Source organism: Dioscorea cayenensis, unplaced genomic scaffold (assembly GCF_009730915.1).
Source record: "Dioscorea cayenensis subsp. rotundata cultivar TDr96_F1 unplaced genomic scaffold, TDr96_F1_v2_PseudoChromosome.rev07_lg8_w22 25.fasta BLBR01001222.1, whole genome shotgun sequence".
NCBI classification, from domain to species: Eukaryota; Viridiplantae; Streptophyta; class Magnoliopsida; order Dioscoreales; family Dioscoreaceae; genus Dioscorea; species Dioscorea cayenensis.
In genome coordinates this window covers 103,804-124,697 of record NW_024087613.1, presented here as the reverse complement: position 1 = coordinate 124,697, position 20,894 = coordinate 103,804, and the positions used below count along the sequence as shown (strand labels likewise).

General features: G+C 41.6%; 1 non-coding gene across 1 annotated transcript; it reads right to left on the bottom strand.

Moving 5' to 3' along the window:
* Positions 1-246: 246 nt before the first annotated feature.
* Positions 247-353, bottom strand: LOC120255873. Its single transcript, XR_005535125.1, has one exon. It is a non-coding gene; the product is annotated as a small nucleolar RNA R71 (small nucleolar RNA).
* Positions 354-20,894: the final 20,541 nt, after the last annotated feature.

The window sequence follows — 20,894 nt, the reverse complement described above, 5'->3', positions numbered from 1 at the left end:
CAACACAGTTTAATGGTTTGGCCGATGAGGATCCCAACAACCATATACAGAACTTCTTGGAAGTTTGTGATATGCTGAAGATTAACGGTGCATCGGATGATGCTATTAGATTGATGGGCTTTCCTATTCTCTCTTAACGGAAGAGCCAAACAGTGGCTACATTCTTTGCCCAAGGCCTCCATCATGACTTGGAACGAGATGATCGAAGCTTTTCTTGCTAGATACTTTACTCCAGGAAAGTCGGCCAAGCTTCGCAATGAAATATCATCGTTTGTGCAGATGAAGCTAGAGTCATTGTTTGAGACATGGGAGCGCTTCAAGGATCTTTTGCAGAGGTGCCCACAACATGGATTTCCCGAATGGATGATTATTCAGACTTTCTATAATGGGTTGAATCCGAGCATAAGGCAATTGCTAGATGCTGTCGCAGGAGGTACAATAGGGAGTAAAACCCCAGAAGAAGCCCGATAGTTGGTAGAAGACATGGCCATGAACAGTTATCAGTGGAATGCGCGGGAAAGGAAAAAGGTGGCCGGGCTTTATGAAATAGATGCAGTGACTTCATTGGCAGCTCAAGTAGAATCGTTGAGTAAGAAGTTAGACCTTCTAAATTCTAATAGAGTGGCGGACGTGACTACTTGCACTGGATGCGGTGGAGGACATGCTCCCTCCGATTGCCCGATCTCAATTGGTGATGCATCTTTAGTGGAGAAAGTCCATTTTGTGGGTAATGCAATGAGGAACCAAGGCAATCCATATAGCAACACCTACAATCCTGGTTGGAAGAGTCATCACAATTTTTCGTGGAGCAACCAAGAACCACAAAAGGCCATGGCACCAACCGGTTTCCAACAACAACAAGCCCCAAAAATGGAGAATCGAGTTTCAGGCTTGGAAACCCGAATGACCAATTTAGAGAAGGCCTTGACTAGATTTGTGCAATCATCAGATACAAGGTTTCAATCAGTTGAGGCTGCACTTCGCAACCACACCACTTCTTTGCATAATCTTGAAAATCAAGTGGGGCAAATTGCGAAATCTCTATTGGAAAAACCACAAGGAAGCTTACCAAGTAATACCGAAACAAATCCTAGAGAGCATATGAAGGCGACCACTTTAAGAAGTGGTCGTGAGGTTGAGGGTAGGCTTCCGAGTGAGAGGCCCAATGTGGACGCACCCGAGGTCATAGAGGTTGAGGAGCGAGCAAGCAAAGAGAAGGAGGTGTTACCCCCATCTTTCAAGCAAAGAATCCCTTATCCCTCTACATTGAAGAATGACCAAAGTGATGAATAGTACAAGAAGTTCCTGAGTTTGTTCAAGCAACTCCACATCAACATTCCCTTTATTGAGGCATTATCCCAAATGCCTAAGTATGCAAAATTCTTGAAAGACTTGTTGACCAACAAAAGGAAATTAGAGGAGAGTGCCTCTGTGATTCTAGATGCTTCTTGCTCAGCGGTCTTGCAAAAGAATATACCGAACAAGAAGAAAGACCCGGGAAGCTTCATCATTCCGTGCAATATTGGAAATTTTGGTGAAGAAATGGCATTGGTAGACTCAAGGCTAGTATTAAAGTCATGACTTATACTTTCTTTCATAAGCTAGGCTTGGGAGAGCCTAGGCCTACTCGGATGACATTGCAATTGGCGGGCCAAACGGTAAGACATCCGAGGGGCATCATTGAAGACGTGCTTGTCAGGGTGGACAAGTACATTTTTCCTGTAGACTTTGTAGTGTTGGACACCGATGAGGATGTGGATGTACCTTTAATACTTGGGAGGTCATTCTTGCGCACTTCTAAGGCATTGATCAACATGGACGACGGGGAGTTGATTTTGAGGATTGGAGATGATAAGCTCACATACTGCCTCGCCGAAGCCATGCGACATTCTCTTAACTTTGATGATGCTTTTTACTTTCTCGACACTACTGACGAGATTGTTGATGACTATATGCAGGAAATATTCAATCCGGACTTGTACGAGGGTTTGTTCGACCAAGAGGTGGACAACGAGGAAGTAATGATGCTTAGTTCAACGGAAAAAAGTGCCATCTACTCCGGGGATCATGAAGAAGGTACTCCGGAAGATGAGGAGGGCAAGGAGATGCCACTGGAAACACCCCAAGGCTATTAGGGAGGTGCGTAAACTGAACAAGTTGGATGAACCTCTGCTAGGTGGTACCAAGCTCGATAACTCTCCCTCTACCTTTAAGAGACTTTGTTCTTCATGCTTTCAAGCTATGGGTAAGAGGGCAACCTTCATCTATGAACCCCCGTGAGGTAAGATAAGGTACATCAAGCTTAGTGACATTAAACAATTGGTTCTTGTGAGGCAACCCAAGTGTTTACTTTTTTCTTAGTTGTTAGTATAGTGTTTGCATGAATAACGTGTTGAGTGTTGGTGTCTTGATTTTTAGTTGCTTTTGCTGTGATTTTACGGTGGACTCTTAATGTCATTGTTTGTTTTCATGTGGATTTGGCAAAGATTTGGTCGTTTGAGTGAGTTTTTCATGTTTTAGCTGGTGTATTTTGAATAGTAGGGCAGGCTCTGAATGTGTATACATGTTCAGGATTTTTCTGCAGAGCCTGCAGAGTTTTCTAAGGCATCCAGAGAAAACACACAGGCGTGGGTATTTTCCACATGCCCGTGGGCCTACATTGCGAGCTCATCTAGAGAAGACACAAGAGCGTGGACTTTCCCCTGTGAACGACCTTGTGAGTTTCGCACGCCCGTGGGTAATTTCCGCATGGGCGTGTGTCTTCTTGCCGAGACTTAGCAATTTTTTTTCCCGAGAGCAAACAGGGGCGTGGACTCACCCGCTGTGGCCATTCCGGTGATAAATGCACGGGCGTGGGTAATTTCCACATGCCCGTGTGGATCTCTGTAGCAAAGCTTTCCTCTATCCCGAGAAGACACATGGGCGTGCGATCGCCCCTGTGAGTTGGACCTGTGAATATCCACCCCCGTGCGGAAATTTTCACACGGCCATGCGAAACACTTAGTAATTATTCTTGGTTGGACAGAGAAGCCACAAGGGCGTGCATCTGCCCTTGTGGGTCGGGTGCACGGGCGTGGGCATTTTCCTCACGCTCGTGTGGTTGCGTTCAGAAAGGTTGAGTGTTTTCCCGAGAGTGCACAAGGCCATACATTTTCCCTGTGAGTCTCTCTCGTGGAGGCGCACGGGCATGAGTAATTTCCGCACGGTCGTGTGGATGCGCAGAATTCCAAGAGACGCGGGCTTTTCTTTAAAATTTTCTTGAATTCTCTTCTTTTTCACTTCTAATCACTCGAAGATCGACTTTAATCAGTCTCCTAGCCCACATATCGCTGTTTTAGAGGGGTTTCAAGTCAATTTCAACGCCGAATTTGAAGTTTTCATACTTATTTCATCGGTAAACTTTTTACCCTCTCTTCTTCGCCAATTCTTGTTTTAATAGATCAAAAGTCTTGAGTTGCATGCAATTTCCACTTTATAATAGTTTAACCATGGTTTTTAAGTTGTAATTTTAGAGCATTAACGTGCAACCGTGCGGATTTCACGCCCGCAGATCCACATGGGGGTGGGTAATTTCAACAAACCCTTGTAGAATTCAGCAGTATAGTTTTCTAAGCTTCTTTGATCGTTCTCTTCATCATTCATCACAGATATGGCACCGCTCTCAAAGAAGCAAGGTGGTAAGCATCCTAGAGAGACTTCACTTGAGTTGGCAGATATTGAATTCTCGAAACCTAAGCATCAGGCTCGATTTGAGCGGCTATCAGGACTTAGGGTCGGACAATCCCGGTTCATGGACCTGAGTGTGCTGAGTGAGGTCCAACGAGGTGATGAGTTGGCTTATGAGATTGGCATGCTGATAGCCGTAGGAAAGGTGGAGGAGATTATTGTCGATACGAGAGCAAGTTATCCGGCCGCTGACACTGGAAGTACTAGCGTCTTTTGAGTTCGAATAGCCATATGGGAGATTTGACATTACTGATGTAATATAGTTCAGAGTGTTTGGACGTCATTTTACTATGAGTGTCACTGAGTTTTCGATTCATATAGGCTTGTATGATGAGACATATATAGATACTGAGGAGTATGGATATTTACCGATAGATTACCCTGGCACCTTGACCCCACGGCAAGCTTACCAAGCCTTGTGCGGACAGGGGCAGCATGAACCGGGAGTATTCAAGGCTACATGTTTATCCCGGCTGAGCTATAGGTATTTATTCGCCATCCTTAGTAGATCTGTGGATGGCCAAGGCGACAACACGGGTGTTTTGAGCCAGCAAGGGGTTACTTTATTTGTTTTTTATGGTCCGGACTCTGCCGATTCACTTGGGGCACGTTGTGGCTGACTATCTATGATACCAGGGCCATAATGGGAGAGTGGGAGTATTATTTGCTGGTCCATACATCACTAGACTTGTTCTGGGGATGGGCCTCATGGATGCTATTCGGGATACCGAAAAGACAGTTATTCCTTCTCCTCTTGGACTCGATACTCTCAGGATAATGGGAGTAATGCGCAGATAGGGTCTTGGAGTTTACATTTTGCTTACATCCACCATTGAGAGCATCGAGGGTAGAGGGGATGCTGCGAGGGATTCCTCACCAAAGGCGATCGAGACTTCAGGGTGCCCGATTACCCTTTTCAGGAGCCTATGATCATATTGAGAGGCTCGAGAGCACTGTGAGTGTATTGTGCTATGAAATTATCGAGATTCGGGAGATACAGTCACCGCAGTATACAGAGATGGTGGCCCGTTTCGATGTGTTACAACAGCTACTGATTAGCAGACCCGGCATCTCCGGCAATCCCCATCTCCTACTCTAGCATCACCTAATCCACCTGCACCCTTCGATCTAGCACCATCATCAGCAACGGAGGAGAGACCTGATGACACCAACACTTAACTCCGTTTTTCATTTCTTTACTTCTTGTTTTATTTTAGACTTGTATACTCAGAAAGAACTTTCCTTCTAAGTTTATTTTGTTGTCTCGAGTTGTATTCATTGCTTAATCTTCTATATATACTCGAGCTATTTTTGTTTTTATTAAGCTTTACTGAACCTCCTCGTGTATGCGTGCAGATGGTCTTGTCAGTATGGGAATTGAGAACTAGTCATGGATAAGGCCAAAGTGGGCTGTGTGTGCTTCACAACCTGTGTTGTTTCTTTTGTTAATTTCAAAAAAAAAAGTTTATTGTTTAGTTGTGCTTGTTGGGTGGAAAGAGCTACAACCTATGAAGTATGAAGCTACTATCATAAGTTGGATACTAGTTATGCCCCAATGAGAGAAAAAGCTATCTCATGGGATGAGTGAAAGCTACCACCCCGGTAGAAAGAGCTACCACCTCGAAAGTGTGAAGGCCACCTTAGTGGCCACCTTGGAAAGGGCTACCTTAGAGGATGTGTGAAACTACTGCCATCTTTTCAAATTTTTATTAATTTTTGTAGATAAATAAGTCCCTTTACTTAGAACTTTAAGGAGTATACCTTGGGTTGACTTGAGCGAGTTTACATACACTTACACAAATTGCGGGTTTGTATCCTTTTTTATTCAAGTTTTTAGTTAGAGCATTGATTTTTCGTATTAAATGTTGAAACTTCCCTTACTTGCAGAATGCTATCTTTGTATGCTTTGGTGAACCTAAGGCCAAGCACTTCCAATACTTCCTTCATCTATGCCTTAATGTTTTAATTTTTGCTTGAGGACAAGCAAAAGCTTAAGTGTGGGGGAGTTTGATAAGTGCTTGTGTGATAGGAATGTGAAGTGTTGTTTCCTTATGATGAGCATTACTTTTATCAGGTTTTAGCGCTAATATGTGTGCATTTATGTTACTTTCGTGCATATAGGGTTATGAAGCCGAATGTTAGAGAAAGAAGCCAATGTAGATCGTGAATGCACCATTTGGAGAAAATCTTGAGAAGGATCAAATGCAAAGACATAAGTCAGTCTCAAGATGCGAGAATGTGTGCCAACCTCCATCAATCAAGTTAAGACAATGATTTGGAGGGCCACAAAGGCAGTCATATTCGAGTATCCCGGCTTATGCATTATTAGTAAGATCTTTACTGATGAAGCCGTTGTTGAAGAAGCAAAGCGACCTATGAGGTAAATGTGTGCCTGTTTACGTTACCTCGATGAAAACATGGATTCGAGAGTGTTTCAGGATGATATTGTAGCAGGGCACTGCAACAAACACTATAGCAATTCATTGTAGTAGGTATTGTTCATAGCCAGCCAAGAAAAGTGAATTCCAGGGAATCCACACAGGCATGTGGAAATTATCCATGCCCGTGTGGTAAATCCATAGGGGCGTGTGGATTCTCGATTCCAGCCCTATTTAAGGCCGATTTCAGCCCCTAATTTCAACATTCTTTTCTCCATCTTTTCCCCAACTTGAGAAGGGGCATCGATCTACGGTTTGGAGAGGTATTGGCTAGGGATTAGGGAAAGGTTCTACGGCTCCGACATTGCGCTCCATTTGGAAGAATGTTAGTGGGAGAGCTTTCGTCGGCACAGATCCTGCGAGGTGTATCCTAGATCGGACTAAAGGGACCCTTGGACGAGTAGAGGCTTCTCCACAAGACCATCGTCACGACTATCGAGTGGTTTTCTATGGATTACTTGTTTTTACATTTGATTTCATTAATTATAACTAGCTCCATATAGAGCTAAACCCCTAGTGGGTACTTGGATTTGTGAACCCTAGGATATATTTATTTCATTAAACCTTTCATTATGCTTTCATTAATTGATGTTTTAATTGAGTTCCAATCTTGAATGCTTGATTGTGTGAATAATCAATTAGAGTGACACCAAGGTTGAGGATTCTTATTGGTAACCTTTGTGAGTGAGTGACACACCACGAGAGTTAGACAAAGCTAGATTGGAGAGGGTTGAGAGGGTGAGTGGAGAGGTAGCAGAGCATCCCCTTTCTCCTCCGATGTGATTTATCCTACCACTATTTCCTTGAGTTCTTTGGGGTTATAGTAGAGTCAATGGGCTAAAGGATGACCTTTTGCTGGGGCTTAGTTGCAGAGGCAACGGAGTGAAAGCGCTGAAGTGATTTTAGCATTTAGGGCTTAATTATGACTAGGGACCTTCCACCTTGACCAAAGGGTTAGGTTTACATTTAGGAAAAGGATTTATCACTTTGAATCCCTAGAACTCATTGCGATTCTATGTGAGTGCGAGGTTGAGAGATTGTTCAATTTCTCCTCCGGGACATGTATAGAGTTAGCCATTGTTGACCTTAGATTTGGGACCATGTATTGAAGGATCTCCATGACTCGTTAATGTATTAGTTAGAAAGCATAATAGAGGGTTTTGCACTTGAAATGATTGTCCTAGGTGGGACCAATATCTGGGTATCCCATTTTTATCGATTGGCTTACCTCCCCTTTACGTGTGCTCTCTTTCTTGTCTCTTTTACTTTTGTTACGTTATATCTTGTCAGACAACTATTATTCACTTTACGCTTAGTTAAGAAACAATTTAAGTGTTTTTATTCCTGATAAGTGCTTGTGTGATATGAATGCGAAGCATTCTTTCCTTATGTTGAACATTACTTTTCTCGGGTTTTTACATTAATATGTGTGTTTTTATGTTACTTTTATGCAGGTAGGGTTGTGAAACCAATTATGAAGGAAAGAAGCCAATGTGGATCACAATGCATTGATTTTGGAAGAAATCTTGCTAAGGTTCAAACACGAAGATATAAGTCGAGTGCGAGATACTAGAGTGTGTGTCAACCTCCCCGTATTTGAGTTTGCACAACCATTTGGAGGGGCACAAGGGCAGTCACACTCAAGCATTCCGACTTATGCACATAGAAGAAGATCTCCATCAACTTATCCGTCATTGAAGAAGCAAAGCGATCCGCGGCATAAACGTCTGCCCGTTTATGTTACCTCGATCAAAAGTGGATTCGGGAGTATTTTTGGCAGAGTACTGTAGCAAACATTGTAGCAGTTACTGTTCACAGCCGGCCGAAAATGACAGTTTCAGAGAATCCACACGGGCATGTGGAAATTACCCACGCCCGTGTGAAAATTCCACATGGACGTGTGAAAAATCCACAAGCCCATGTAGTCGCCCGATTCCAGCCCTATTTAAAGCCGATTCAGCCCCGATTTCAGCATTCTTTTCTCCATCTTTTCCCCAACTTGAGAGAGGGCTTCGACTAGGGTTTTGAGTGGTATTGGCTAGGGTTTTGGAGAGGTTCTAGGGCTCTGACATCGCACGTCATTTGGAAGAAGGTTATTAGGAGAGCTTTCGTCGGCACCGATCCGGCGAGGTGTATCCTAGGCCGGGCAAAGGATCCCTTGCGACGAGTAGAGGACTCTCCACAAGACCATCGACACGACCATCGAGGGGGTTTTCTATGGATTCATTGCTTTTACATTCTATTTCTTTGATTGTACTTAGCTCCATAGAGAGCTAAACCCTTAGTGGGTACTTGGGTATTTGTGAACCCTAGGATGTATTTGTTTCATTGAATCTCTTTATTATGCTTTCAATTAATTGATGTTTATTGTGAGTTCCAACCTTGAATGCTTGATTGTATGAACATTTCCCCTAGAGTGACATTAGGGTTGAGAGATCTCTTTGGTAACCTTGTGAGTGAGTGACACACCACGAGCGTTAGACAAAGCTAGGTTGGAGAGGGTTGAGAGGGTGAGTCAAGAAGTACAGGAGCGCCCCTTTCCCCTCCGACGTGATAGATTCTACCTCCATTCCTCGAGTTCTTTGCGGGCATAATAGAGTGAATGGCCTAAGGGATGAACTTCCGCTGGGGCTTAGTTGCGCGTGCAATGGAGTGAAGCGTTGACGTGATCTTAGTATCTAGGGCTTAATCGTGGTTAGGGACCTTCCACCTGAACCAAAGGGTTAGGTCTATAATTAGGAAGAGATTTATCACTTGGAATCCCTAGAGCTCATTGCAACTCTATGCTAGTGCGAGGTTGAGAGGTTATCTAATCTCTCCTCTGGGACATGTATAGAGTTGACCTTAGATTTGGGACTATGTAATGAAGGATTTCCACGACTCACTATTGCATTGATTAGGAAGCATAATAGAGGGTTCTTGCACTTGAAGCGATCGTCCTAGGGGGAGCAATATCCGAGTACCCCATCTTTATCGATTTTCTTACCTCCTCCTTTCCTCGTGCTCTCTTACTTGCTGATTTTACTTTCGAGAATTGAATCATTGTCATAATTATCACTACTGATCTTTCACATAGCTAAGAAGCGAATTAAGTGTTTTTATTCTCTACTCCCTGTGGATTCAATACCCGCTCACCCGTATTACTTCGACAAACCCGTGCACTTGCGGGATATACGCAAGGGGACCTTGTCAATTCCCTACTCCATGTGGATACGATACCACTTATCTGGGATTTATTACTTCGATAAACGCGTGCACTTGCGGGACATACGCAAGAGGCATTTTGTTAGTGACTTGACAAAAGAAGAGATGACAAGGATGATGATGTGGCTAATGCATGGTGATATGGTGCATAAAGATATGAGGAGTAGAAGATCATGACGGTATATTATGTTTAAAGAAAATCCACTAATTGGAACACATAAAGAATAACAATTTTTGGAAAGAGCATCAAGGTAAAAAGATCTCTCTTGAAGAGCAAGTATATCTTAGGTATAATTTATCTATCTTTGGTAAGATCCAGGATGATGAATTATATCTTTGGTAAACTCTTTTCATGAGAAGTCTATTTCTAAAAGAGAGGATTAATTTATTAATTGGGAAGGTTAGAAGATCATTATGAAGATTGCATGGAGCATAAGTTAGTATGAAGGCTATTTATGGGCGGAGCTATTCAAGGATACAAATCATATATGGCGAGATTTGATTGAAGATTTAAAGACCCAAGCATGGGTAATTAAAGATCATGCTTGTAAGATATTAAATAATAAACTTGGATGAGAGGAGATCAAGTTTAGTGATGTGTGTGCAATCCCGCAAGTATATGGGCCAGCAAGTAATACCTCTCGCAAGCACGAGATGGTCATATCCCAGGGGCCCGAGAAGCTACTCTTACTTCCTCTTTGCTTGTTGTTTAACCTACAAATTTGACTGATGCAATCAAACTACAAAGTAACAAATAAAACTCTACTAAAATGTCTACGACGAAGGTAAATCATGGGTGATAATCAAGGAAGGAAAGTGGTCACGGATGAGGATCCCCTTGAGGCTACTAAAGTGCAAAGGATGCTACAACTATCAAACAAAATGGTAGTTTGGACCGAGAAAATCCTAAGTTAGGTCAACCTGATGGTCACAGCGATTAATCCCTAATTTGGTATGAGTATTGATATGGAATTTCTTCCGACCAAATGTTTCTATGATTGCAATAAGGGTAATGGATTTCTCAATTTAGGATCGAAACACAAGCTAGGAACAACCCTAGAGTTGAGGGGTACAAAATACCTTATGGTCACAGAGTATTCATACATGTATCCCTTCTAAGTGTGGTGTGTCTAATACAAGGGCGATGGTCATACAACCTAGTATAACATAGAAATTAATACACAGAGTTCTCATGTATACCAAAACATCAAAGTACACCAAGCACGGATCACAAACATACCAAATGCAATAAATAAGTCAAAGCATCCAATCTACACAAGTTCACCCCCAAGGTTCACCGACATCAACTAACCTTGGTGGTTTAGTTGTCCATACTAGCAAAATACATAATCAAGTCCATGAAAACAACTAAATAAAGCATGACAAACTCCCTCAAAGGTCGGAGGCCGAATGATGATTAGAATCCATTGTAGAAGAGCTTCCAAAGACTCTACTCAAAAGGTGGCTTCCCTTGTGTCTTCAACCTCCTCTAAATGTGCCCTAAGAGTAGATCTTGTTAAATCACCCGCTCCCTATCCCCACCTCAAAGATGCCCTCTCTTGCCTTTTTCTACCTCGGATCAGGAATGGTGGTGATAAGCTCCAAGAACAAGGCCTTCCTCCCTTCAAAAGATTCCCTGAAACCCCTTTAAAAATTGATCTCGGGATGGCATGCGGCCTGACTTACGGTCAGCTAACGGGCTATGAGGTCATAAATCATTCTGCCAAATTTTTTGTAAGTTGCTACACTGATTTCTACAGCAGAATTGCTTCTTCAGTCGGCATGCATTGTCTTCACGATCGTATGGTTGCCCGTGAGGAATTCCAAACTAAGCAATTTCTTCAAGTCTTCATGCTTCAAACCGCTACAATGTTGCTACATTGCCCTAGGCAATAAAATGCCATTTTGGTGTTGATTTCTTCTTCAATCGCATTGTTTAGCTTACGTAGGCTTTGCTTGTAACACAAAAACAAAAAACCAATTAGACCATAAAAGGGCATCGATTCATCAAGAAAATACACAAATAATGCACAACAAATACTTGTAAAATACATACATTTAGGTGTTTATCAAACATCCCCACACCTAAGCGTTTGCTTGTCCCCAAGCAAACAAACATGAAGAATAGGGGCAAGAAGATAAACAGCTAAATGTATGACCTCAAGCTCAAATGTAAAAAAACTCCACATGCATAAGTGAAAAGAAATCTAAATAGTGAGTTGTTCTATGAGTAATCAAGTATTTATAGTCCTATTTCATCTACAGTGCTCCTATGAGTGTGTGTGTCAACTCCTACCATAACCTCCACATCTTGGATTACCCTAGGATGCCCATTCACCCCATACACAATGAAATCTGTATTAAAAGTGTTAAAGACACCCTCAATATTCAGTTAAGAGTCCCTTGGTTCTTAAATAAAGCTCTAGCCTTCAAGTGACTATGCAACATGTTCCAAGAGATCAGTAGAGATATTGTATTTCCTTTTATGCATATATATACATACATATATATATATATATATTCTCTTTTTTTTTCTCCTTTTTCTAAGTCGGACTAATGTAGACCCTACAAAAATCTTTCTGAAGGATGCACATCCTAATTAGGCACAAAAGCCACCCAACTTACTCGATTATTGTCTACATAAATGCATTCGAGCTAAATTAGCAGAGAAATAATGTCATAGACTCTATCCTTTTTTTTAATATGTACACACTGTATCTCATGTCCCCTGATATAGAAACTATTACGAAACTTTACTTAAGGCTAAAGAAATAATGAAGGAACCAAAAGCTCTTAAAAGAGTATTGAAGATAGAATTTAACATTCTAATGTCAATATCATTATGATGGGTTGGTTGGAGTGTATAAGGTGGAAGTAATCGTGAAAAAGCATAAAGGTGCACTAGAGATAAAACATGATTTCATTTAAGCACAGAAAAGAAGTACAACTCACATCTATTATTCTTTTAAGCTAGGAAGTTCTTAACAAAGAAATCATAGCTATCATAGGTAATTCAAGCATGCAAAAGAATAAGATACTCAATCCCCACACTGAAAGTTATACATTATCCTCAATGTACATAAGTCAACAAAACATGGTGAAAGGTATTCAATAAAAATAAAGAGATGGAGTAAAGAAACTTCCCCAATTAGTTAGTGAGAGATGTCCTAGATGGGCATGGACATGGGGTAAGTTGCAAAATAAGGGCCATAGAGTATGAATCTCTATTGATGATAGTCTTGAAAGTAGCAGGAAGCTTATCATAACTCAAGAAAAACAAATAATAGAGATAAGCGTGAAAACAAGAACCAAAATAAATAAATAAAGTTTAGTAGGGATTGAACCCTAACTAACTGAAGAGTACAAGATAAAAATGAAACAACCCAAAGTATGACACAAAACTAAAAGAACATGACAACAAAAGTGGATAGATGCACAAGCATGCTACGAGCCTGAGTCTAGTGGAAGTGATGATGCCATGCATGTGGTGACGATAGAGGTAGTGCCAATAGATGATGATGAACCGCAAATAAAAACCAAAAAATATTGGCCATGTTGCTCTTAATGCGGCATTGTGATGCAGCTGATTCCTTCTACCCCCTCTCAAGAACCTATAACTATTGGTGGACCTCAGTACGGAACTCCCAAAACTCGCCTCAAGTGATGGATGACTCTCCTTGGGCTCAGACTCAGACTTTAACTCTGACTCTGTCTTTGTCTCATGTGAGGGCCTAGGGTCTTGTGCATTCATCCCATGACGCCATCTAAGACGGTAAGTGTTCCCCATCTCTTAACTATCCCAATGGAAACTAGAGTCTGCATCCCAAGTGGGGCAATGGCACCCACAATCTTCATGCCATGGGTAAAGGGACAATATTTGGCAACCTCTATCATACTCAATACCTCCAAGGTGAGCTCTCGATAGTGGGTTCTTCAATGGAAAAGATTTTATCCTAACCGTCATGAGAGATACGCTCCAAGATGACACCGTCTAACCCTAATATTTGTAACACATCCCAATCAATTTTCCCAATGGTACTGAACTCTTTCTGGGATAATAATGTGAATCTCATATTGTGGTCTTCATTTTTGAATCGTGGTTCATTAACGGGGGTTTGACAATGCCCTTTTTGTGTGTGTACCGCAAGTGCACGGGTTTATCGAAGTAACAATACCCTAGTGAGTGGGTAGTTATATCCACAGGGAATAGTGATCAGAAACACAAAGATTGCTATTTAACTAGAATAAAGATAAATCGATAGTGGTGTGAATAAAATCAATGAAAATGGAAATAAAGAAAGAAGAAGGAAGAGAGAGACGTTTTAAAAAAAAAAATGAGAGGAAAGGCAATCAATAGAAAATGGGGCACCCGGACATTGCTTCCACCTAGGACTATTGCTTCAACTGCAAAACCAACTATTATGTCTCCTAACTGATGCTTAGTGAGTCGTGGAAATCCTAAAATACATGGTACCAAACTGACAAGATCCTCTTGCGTATATCTCACAAGTGCACGGGTTTGCCGAAGTAATAATCCCAGATGAGCGGGTATCGAATCCATAGGGAGTAGGGAGTAAAAACACTTAATTCGCTTCTTAGCTATGTGAAAGATCAATAGTGATAAGTGTGACAATGATTTAATTCTCAAAAGTAAAAGCAACAACTAAGAGAGCACGAGTAAAGGAGGAGGTAAGGTAATCGATAAAGATGGGGTACTCGGATAATGCTCCGCCTAGGATAATTGTTTCAAGTGCAAGAACCCTCTATTATGCTTCCTAATCAATGCAGTGGTGAGTCATAGAAATCCTTAATTATATAGTCCCAAATCTAAGGTCAACTATGCCTAACTCTATACATGTCCCGGAGGAGGGATTAGATAACCTCTCAACCTCGTACTCGCATAGAGTTGCAATGAGTTCTAGGGATTCCAAGTGATAAATCTCTTCCTAATTATAGACCTAACCCTTTGGTCCAGGTGGAAGGTCCCTAACCACGATTAAGCCCTAGATACTAAGATCACCTCAACGCTTCACTCCGTTGCACGCGCAACTAAGCCCCAGCGGAGGGTCATTCCTTAGACCATTCGCTCTATTATGGCCGCAAAGAACTCGAGGAACGGAGGTAGAATCTATCACGTTGGAGGGGAAAGGGGACGCTCCTGTACCTCTCGACTAACCCTCTCAACCCTCTCCAACCTAGCTTTGTCTAACGCTCGTGGTGTGTCACTCACTCACAAGGTTACCAACGAGAACTCTCAACCCTAGTGTCATTCTAGGGGAAATGTTCATACAATCAAGTATTCAAGGTTGGAACTCACAACAAACATCAATTAATTGAAAGCATAATAAAGAGATTCAATGAAACAAATACATCCTAGGGTTCACAAATACCCAAGTACCCACTAGGGGTTTAGCTCTCCATGGAGTTAAGTACAATCAAAGAAATAGAATGTAAAAGCAATGAATACATAGAGAAACCCCCTCGATAGTCATGTCGATGGTCTTATGGAAAGTCCTCTACTCGTCGTCCATGGATTCCCTTGTCCGGTATAGGATACGCCTCGACGGAAGCTCCCCTACTAACCTTCTTCCAAAGGAATGACGATGTTGGAGCCATAGAACCTCTCCAAAACCCTATCCAATACCTCTGAAAACCCTAGCTGAAACCCATTCTCAAGTTGGGGAAAAGATGGAGAAAAGAATGCTAAAATCGGGGCTGAATCGACTTTAAATAGTGCTGGAATCGGGCGACCACACGGGTCTGTGGATTTTTCACACGCCCATGTGGAATTTCCACACGGCCGTGTATAATTTCCACACGCCCGTGTCGATTCTCTGAATTCTTATTTTCTCGGCCGGCTGTGAACAGTTTTGCTACAGTACTCTACTATAGTATCCTGCTACCGTATCCGGCTTGAATAGCTTCTCGAATCCATTCTTTCATTGGGGTAACACAAACGGCCACACTTTCACGTCGTGGATCACTTACTTCTTTAGTGACGGACAAATTGGTGGAGATCTTGTTCTATGTGCATAAGTCGGAATGCTTGAGTGTGACTACCCTTGTGCCCATCCAAATGGTTGTGCTAATTCAAATACGAGGATGTTGGCACACACTCTAGCATCTCGCACCCAACCTATGTCTTCGCGTTTGAACCTTAGCAAGATTTCCTCCAAAATCGGTGCATTATGATCCACATTGGCTTCATTCCTTCATAGTCGGCCTCACAACCCTACCTGCACAAAAGTAACATAAAAACACACATATTAGTTTAAAAACCCGAGAAGAGTAATGCTCAACATAAGGAAAGAATGCTTCGCATTAATATCACACAAGCACTTATCACAAACCTAAGGTCAACCATGACTAACATTACACTATGCCCCAATAGAGAAATCGCTCAGTCTCAACCCCTCACACTGTGCAAAGTTGCTTAAATCTCTGAGGACTCCAAGTGATAAACCCTATTTCCTAACATAGATCTAACCCTTTGGTCTAGGCGAAAGACCCCTAGTCACAATTAAGCCCCAACACTAAGGATTACTTCAACGCTTCACTATGTTGCTTGTGCATCTAAGCCCTAGCGGAGTTCCTCTCTTAGAACTTTACTCTATTGTGACCACAAAGAACTCCTGGAACACGGAGGTAGGATAAATCACACCGAAGGGGAAAGGGGACGTTCCGCTACCTCTCAACTTACCCTCTCGACCCTCTCCAATCTTGCTTTGTCTAACCTTCATGGTGTGTCACTCACTCACAAGGATTACCAATGTAGGCTCTCAACCCTAGTGTTACTCTAAGGGAAAACCCATTTAATAAGAATTCAAGATTGGAACTCAATTAAAGATATCAATTAAAGAAACATAATATAAATGTCAAAGAAACAATATCATCCTAGGGTTTACAAGTCCAAGTACCCACTAGGGGTTTTGCTCTCCATGGAGAAAGATACAATCAATAATGAAATCAAAAGTAAGAACATGCAATCCACTGTGTTTTCTCCAAAGGTTCCCTGGTCAAGCCTAGGGCACACCTCGCCAAATCAATGGCGATGAAAGCTCCCCCAATAACTCTCTTCCGAAGAAACGGCATGCTGAAAGCCATAGAACCACTATAAAAGCCTTGCCAAAGCCACTCTAAACCCTAGCCGTAATCGCCTCCAAAGATGGTGAAGAGATGAGCAAAAGATGGAAAAACAAATCCTCAAAACGGGCTAAAATCACGATTTAAATAGGGTTGGAATCAGGTATCCACACTGGCGTGTGGAATTTCCACACGCCCATGTGAATCTGCAGGAATCGATTTTTCAGTGACCTGTGAACAGTAACTACTACAATAATTTGCTACGATAATTTTCTACAGTGACCTGCTATAGTACTTTGCCAAAATACTCCCGAATCCATACTTTTCATCGAGGCCACATGAATGGGCACACATTCATGCGGTAGATAGCGTTGCTTCTTCAATAAAAATCACATTTGACGACAATCTTGTTAGCATTGCACAAGTAGAAATATATGAGTGTGACTGTCTTTATGCCCCTCAAATTTGCATGTTCACTCGAGCACAATGGAGGTTGGCACACACTCATATGTCTTTGAGCACAACTTGTGTCTTTACGTTTGTTCACTCCAAGATTTCATCAACAACGTGCATTCATGATCTACTTTGACTTCTTTCTTCAATACTTGTCTCCACAACCCTACATACACAAAAGTAACACAAATACACATGTATAAGCAATAAAATCTGAGAAACGTAATGCTCATTATAAGAAAAAAATGCTTCGTATTATTAATACACAGCACTTATCAGGGGTAGAGTGTCTATCCTTGCTCGTTTTGAAGCCACGTGCTTGGTTGGCATCACTACAAGACATGGTGTGCACCATCAAACCAAAATACAAAGAAAGCAATGCTCAATAGAATGAAAAATGTGAAAATCAGGGATTACTACAGTAAATTTGAGAAAAATTTGCAAGAGCTTCTTTTGTAAAGGTAGCCAGCAAAATTTACAAAGCTCTAGAATTGATCCACAAGTTGTATAAGAAGGAAATAATCCACAAACCACAAAGTTTCCACCCCAAACAAGCAAGAAAAACAAAGTAAATGAGTGAGGAGATACATGCCTTTGGGCTAGGGTTGATGGAGAAGATCAAGTGAGAAAACGGCCAAAAGAGTGATAAAACTTCAAAACTCTTCTCACAAATTTGGTTGCTAGGAAGAGGAGAGTGTTTTAAAGCAAAAAGAATGAGAGAAAATGGTGGAGAGGTGGATAAGAAACAAGGAAGAAACAAGGAAAAAGAAAGATGAATAGTAGCCAAGAGACATGGCAAGCCACTTTAAAAGAGGACCCGGGCCATGCGGCCAAGCATGTGGCTGCATGCTTGGCCGCATTCCCTTTCGGTCGTATGCTAGCCCGCATGGTATCTCTGAATGGCCTATGACTGAGCATGCGGCCGCATGCTCTCTCTGAATTTCATATGGTCTCAAATAAGGTCAATAAACGGCCATTTTCTAGATTTTTTGAACTTATCTTCCTAAAAACCTTAAAAATGAGCAAACAAAGCCATTTTCACAACCTAAACAATCAAGAATTTAACTTTGATGCACCAAGACAAAGTTTAACTCAAACACAACATTCATGAGATAATAGGAGCAAAAGAGTTAAGGAAAATGATGAAAAGAACTATAACAACTCAATCACAACCAATGAACAAACTATTAACCAAACACACAAAGAATACAAAAACAAGAGTGTAATGAGATCAAAAGCTTGGATTGCCTCCCAAGGAGCGCTTGTTTAACATCATTAGCTTGACATATCTTCTCTTACCTTCAAGGTCGGATGAATGGAGGAAAGTTACCTACAACTTGGGGTGTGCTACCACATGAGAAGTAATGCTTCAATCGGTGACCATTGACTTTGAATATCCGCTTTTTTGGATGACTTATCTCGATGTCACCATGAGGGAGCACTTGTGAGACTGTATATAGTTCATGCCACCTTGATTTCAATTTTCCAAGAAAGAGCCTCAATCTGGAATTGAAAAGTAGCACTTGATCCCCTTTTTGGAAGTATTTAGCTTGTCTGATGTGTCGGTCATGGTACTCTTTCACTTTTTCCGTGTAGCGCACTGAGTTTTTGTAAGCCAACGATTGCCATTCGTCTAACTCATTTAATTTGAACTTTCTCTTATGGCTACTTGGATAGGTATCAAAATTTAACTGCTTTATGGCCTAGTATGCCCTATGCTCTAATTCAATGGGAAAGTGACATGCTTTCCCATAGACCAATCTATAAGGTGTTGCTCCAATAGGTGTTTTGTATGACGTTCTATACACCCAGAGTGCATCATCAAGTTGATCTTCCCAATCTTTTCGGTGATGGCTTACTATTTTCTCCAAGATTCTCTTTAAATTCCTGGTTTGATACTTCAACTTGACCGCTGGTTTAGGGGTGATATGGGTCAAAGTTCAATGAGACACCCCGCACCGTTTTAACACTTTTTCAAACTGAGAGTTGTAGAAATGAATGCCTCGATCACTTATGATCACCATTGGTGTGCCAAACCGGAAGAACAATTTTTTTAGAAATTTCACCACCACTCTTACATCACAAGACAGACATGCTTCCGCTTCCACCCATTTGGAAACATAGTCAACTGCCACCAAGATAAATTTATTATCCTAGGAGCTAGGTAATGGGACCATGAAGTCGATCCCCCACACATCAAATATTTTGCAAGCTTTGTTCCAAGTTTGTGGCATTTCTTCCCTTTTGAAATATTGCCAGTTCTCTGGCACCTATCACAATGTTGCACAAATACCTGCGTGTCTTGAAATATAGTAGGCCAGTAAAACCCTGCATCCAGGATCTTCCTAGCTGTCCTTTTCCACTGTAATAACCCCTGGTCAGTCCTGAATGGCAATGTCGACTCATAATGTCGTGCCCTTCATCTCGAGAGGCATATCTTCTAACAACTTGGTCAGAACAGATTTTGAATAGATAGGGGTCTTCCCAAATATAATACTTCAGATCGGTGAAAGAATTTTTTTCTTTGTTGATATGTGAGCCACTTTGGGAAGGTTTTTGTTGCCAGATTATTTGCAAAGTCGGTGAACAATGGGGTTTCTTCTTCCTCCACTAGCTATATGCTACACAACTGCTTCCCCAGGAATGTGTCATTCATCTCTCTTGTTTCCAAAACGATTTTCATGAGGCCCTTCAAGGCGCGATAGGTGATCGGCAGCTAGATTATCCTCCCCTTTTTTATCTTTTATTTCCAGATAGAACTCTTGGAGCAATAAGATCCAATGGATCAGTTGAGGCTTGGCATCTGGTTTGTTCAACAAGTATTTTAGTGCAGAGTTATCCATATACACAATTACTTTGGAAAGCACCAAGTAGGATCAAAATTTGTCGAATGCAAAGACCACTGCAAAGCAGTTCTCGGTGGTGGTGTAGTTCTCTTGGGCATCATTTAAAGTCTTGCTTGTGTTGTTAATGGGATGGCAATGGTTATCCCATCATTGCCCTAGTATTTCCCCAACTGCATAATCACTTGCTTCACATATCACTTAAAATGGCAAGCTCTAATTAGGAAAAACTATTATTGGAGCCTCAATAAGGAATTATTCAGGCTAAGAAAAGGGTTCATGCAACCTTCATTAAACTCAAAAGGGCCATCCTTTTTTAGAAGTTTCGTTAATGGTCAGGCAATTGAAGAAAAAGTTCTTGACGAATTTCCTATAGAACCCAACATGTCCCAAGAAGCTTCTAATTGCCTTTATTGAGTTAGGGAGAGCTCATTTTTCAATGGTGGAGACCTTCGCCTTGTCTACCTCAATAACTTTTTGCAAAATCTTATGTCCTAGCACTATGCCTTCCTTGACGATGAAGTGATATTTTTCCCAACTAAGAACCAGATTGGGTTCCTCACACCCGGCTAAGACTTGTTCCAAATTCCTGAGGCATAGAATGAATGAGTCACCAAAGACCGAGAAGTCATCCGTAAACACCTCCATAATGTCTTCCACCATCTCTGCAAAGCCCAAAAGATATACGATGACAGGCAAATGTGCTATAAGGACAAGTGAAGGTGGTCTTCTCTTGATCCTCTGGAGCAATGGGAATATGAAAGTAACCAGAGAGACCATCCAAGAAATAGTAATAAGAGTGTCCTGCAAGTCATTCAAGCATCTAACCAATGAAGGACAGTGGAAAATGATCCTTCCATGTGGCATCATTGAGTTTCCTGTAATCTATACAGATCCTCCAACCTGTGATGGTTCTGGTAGGAACAAGTTCATTTTTCTTATTGGTGATAACCATCATCCCTCTTTTTTTTTGTACTACTTGCACTGAACTTACCCATGTATTGTTGGAAATGAGGTAGATAATGCCTGCATCAAGTAGCTCGATAACCTCATTCTTCACTACCTCATTCATGTTGGGATTAAGTCTTCATTGGGGTATCACCATGGGTTTGTGATTATCTTCCATTAGAATCTTGAGCGTACAGTA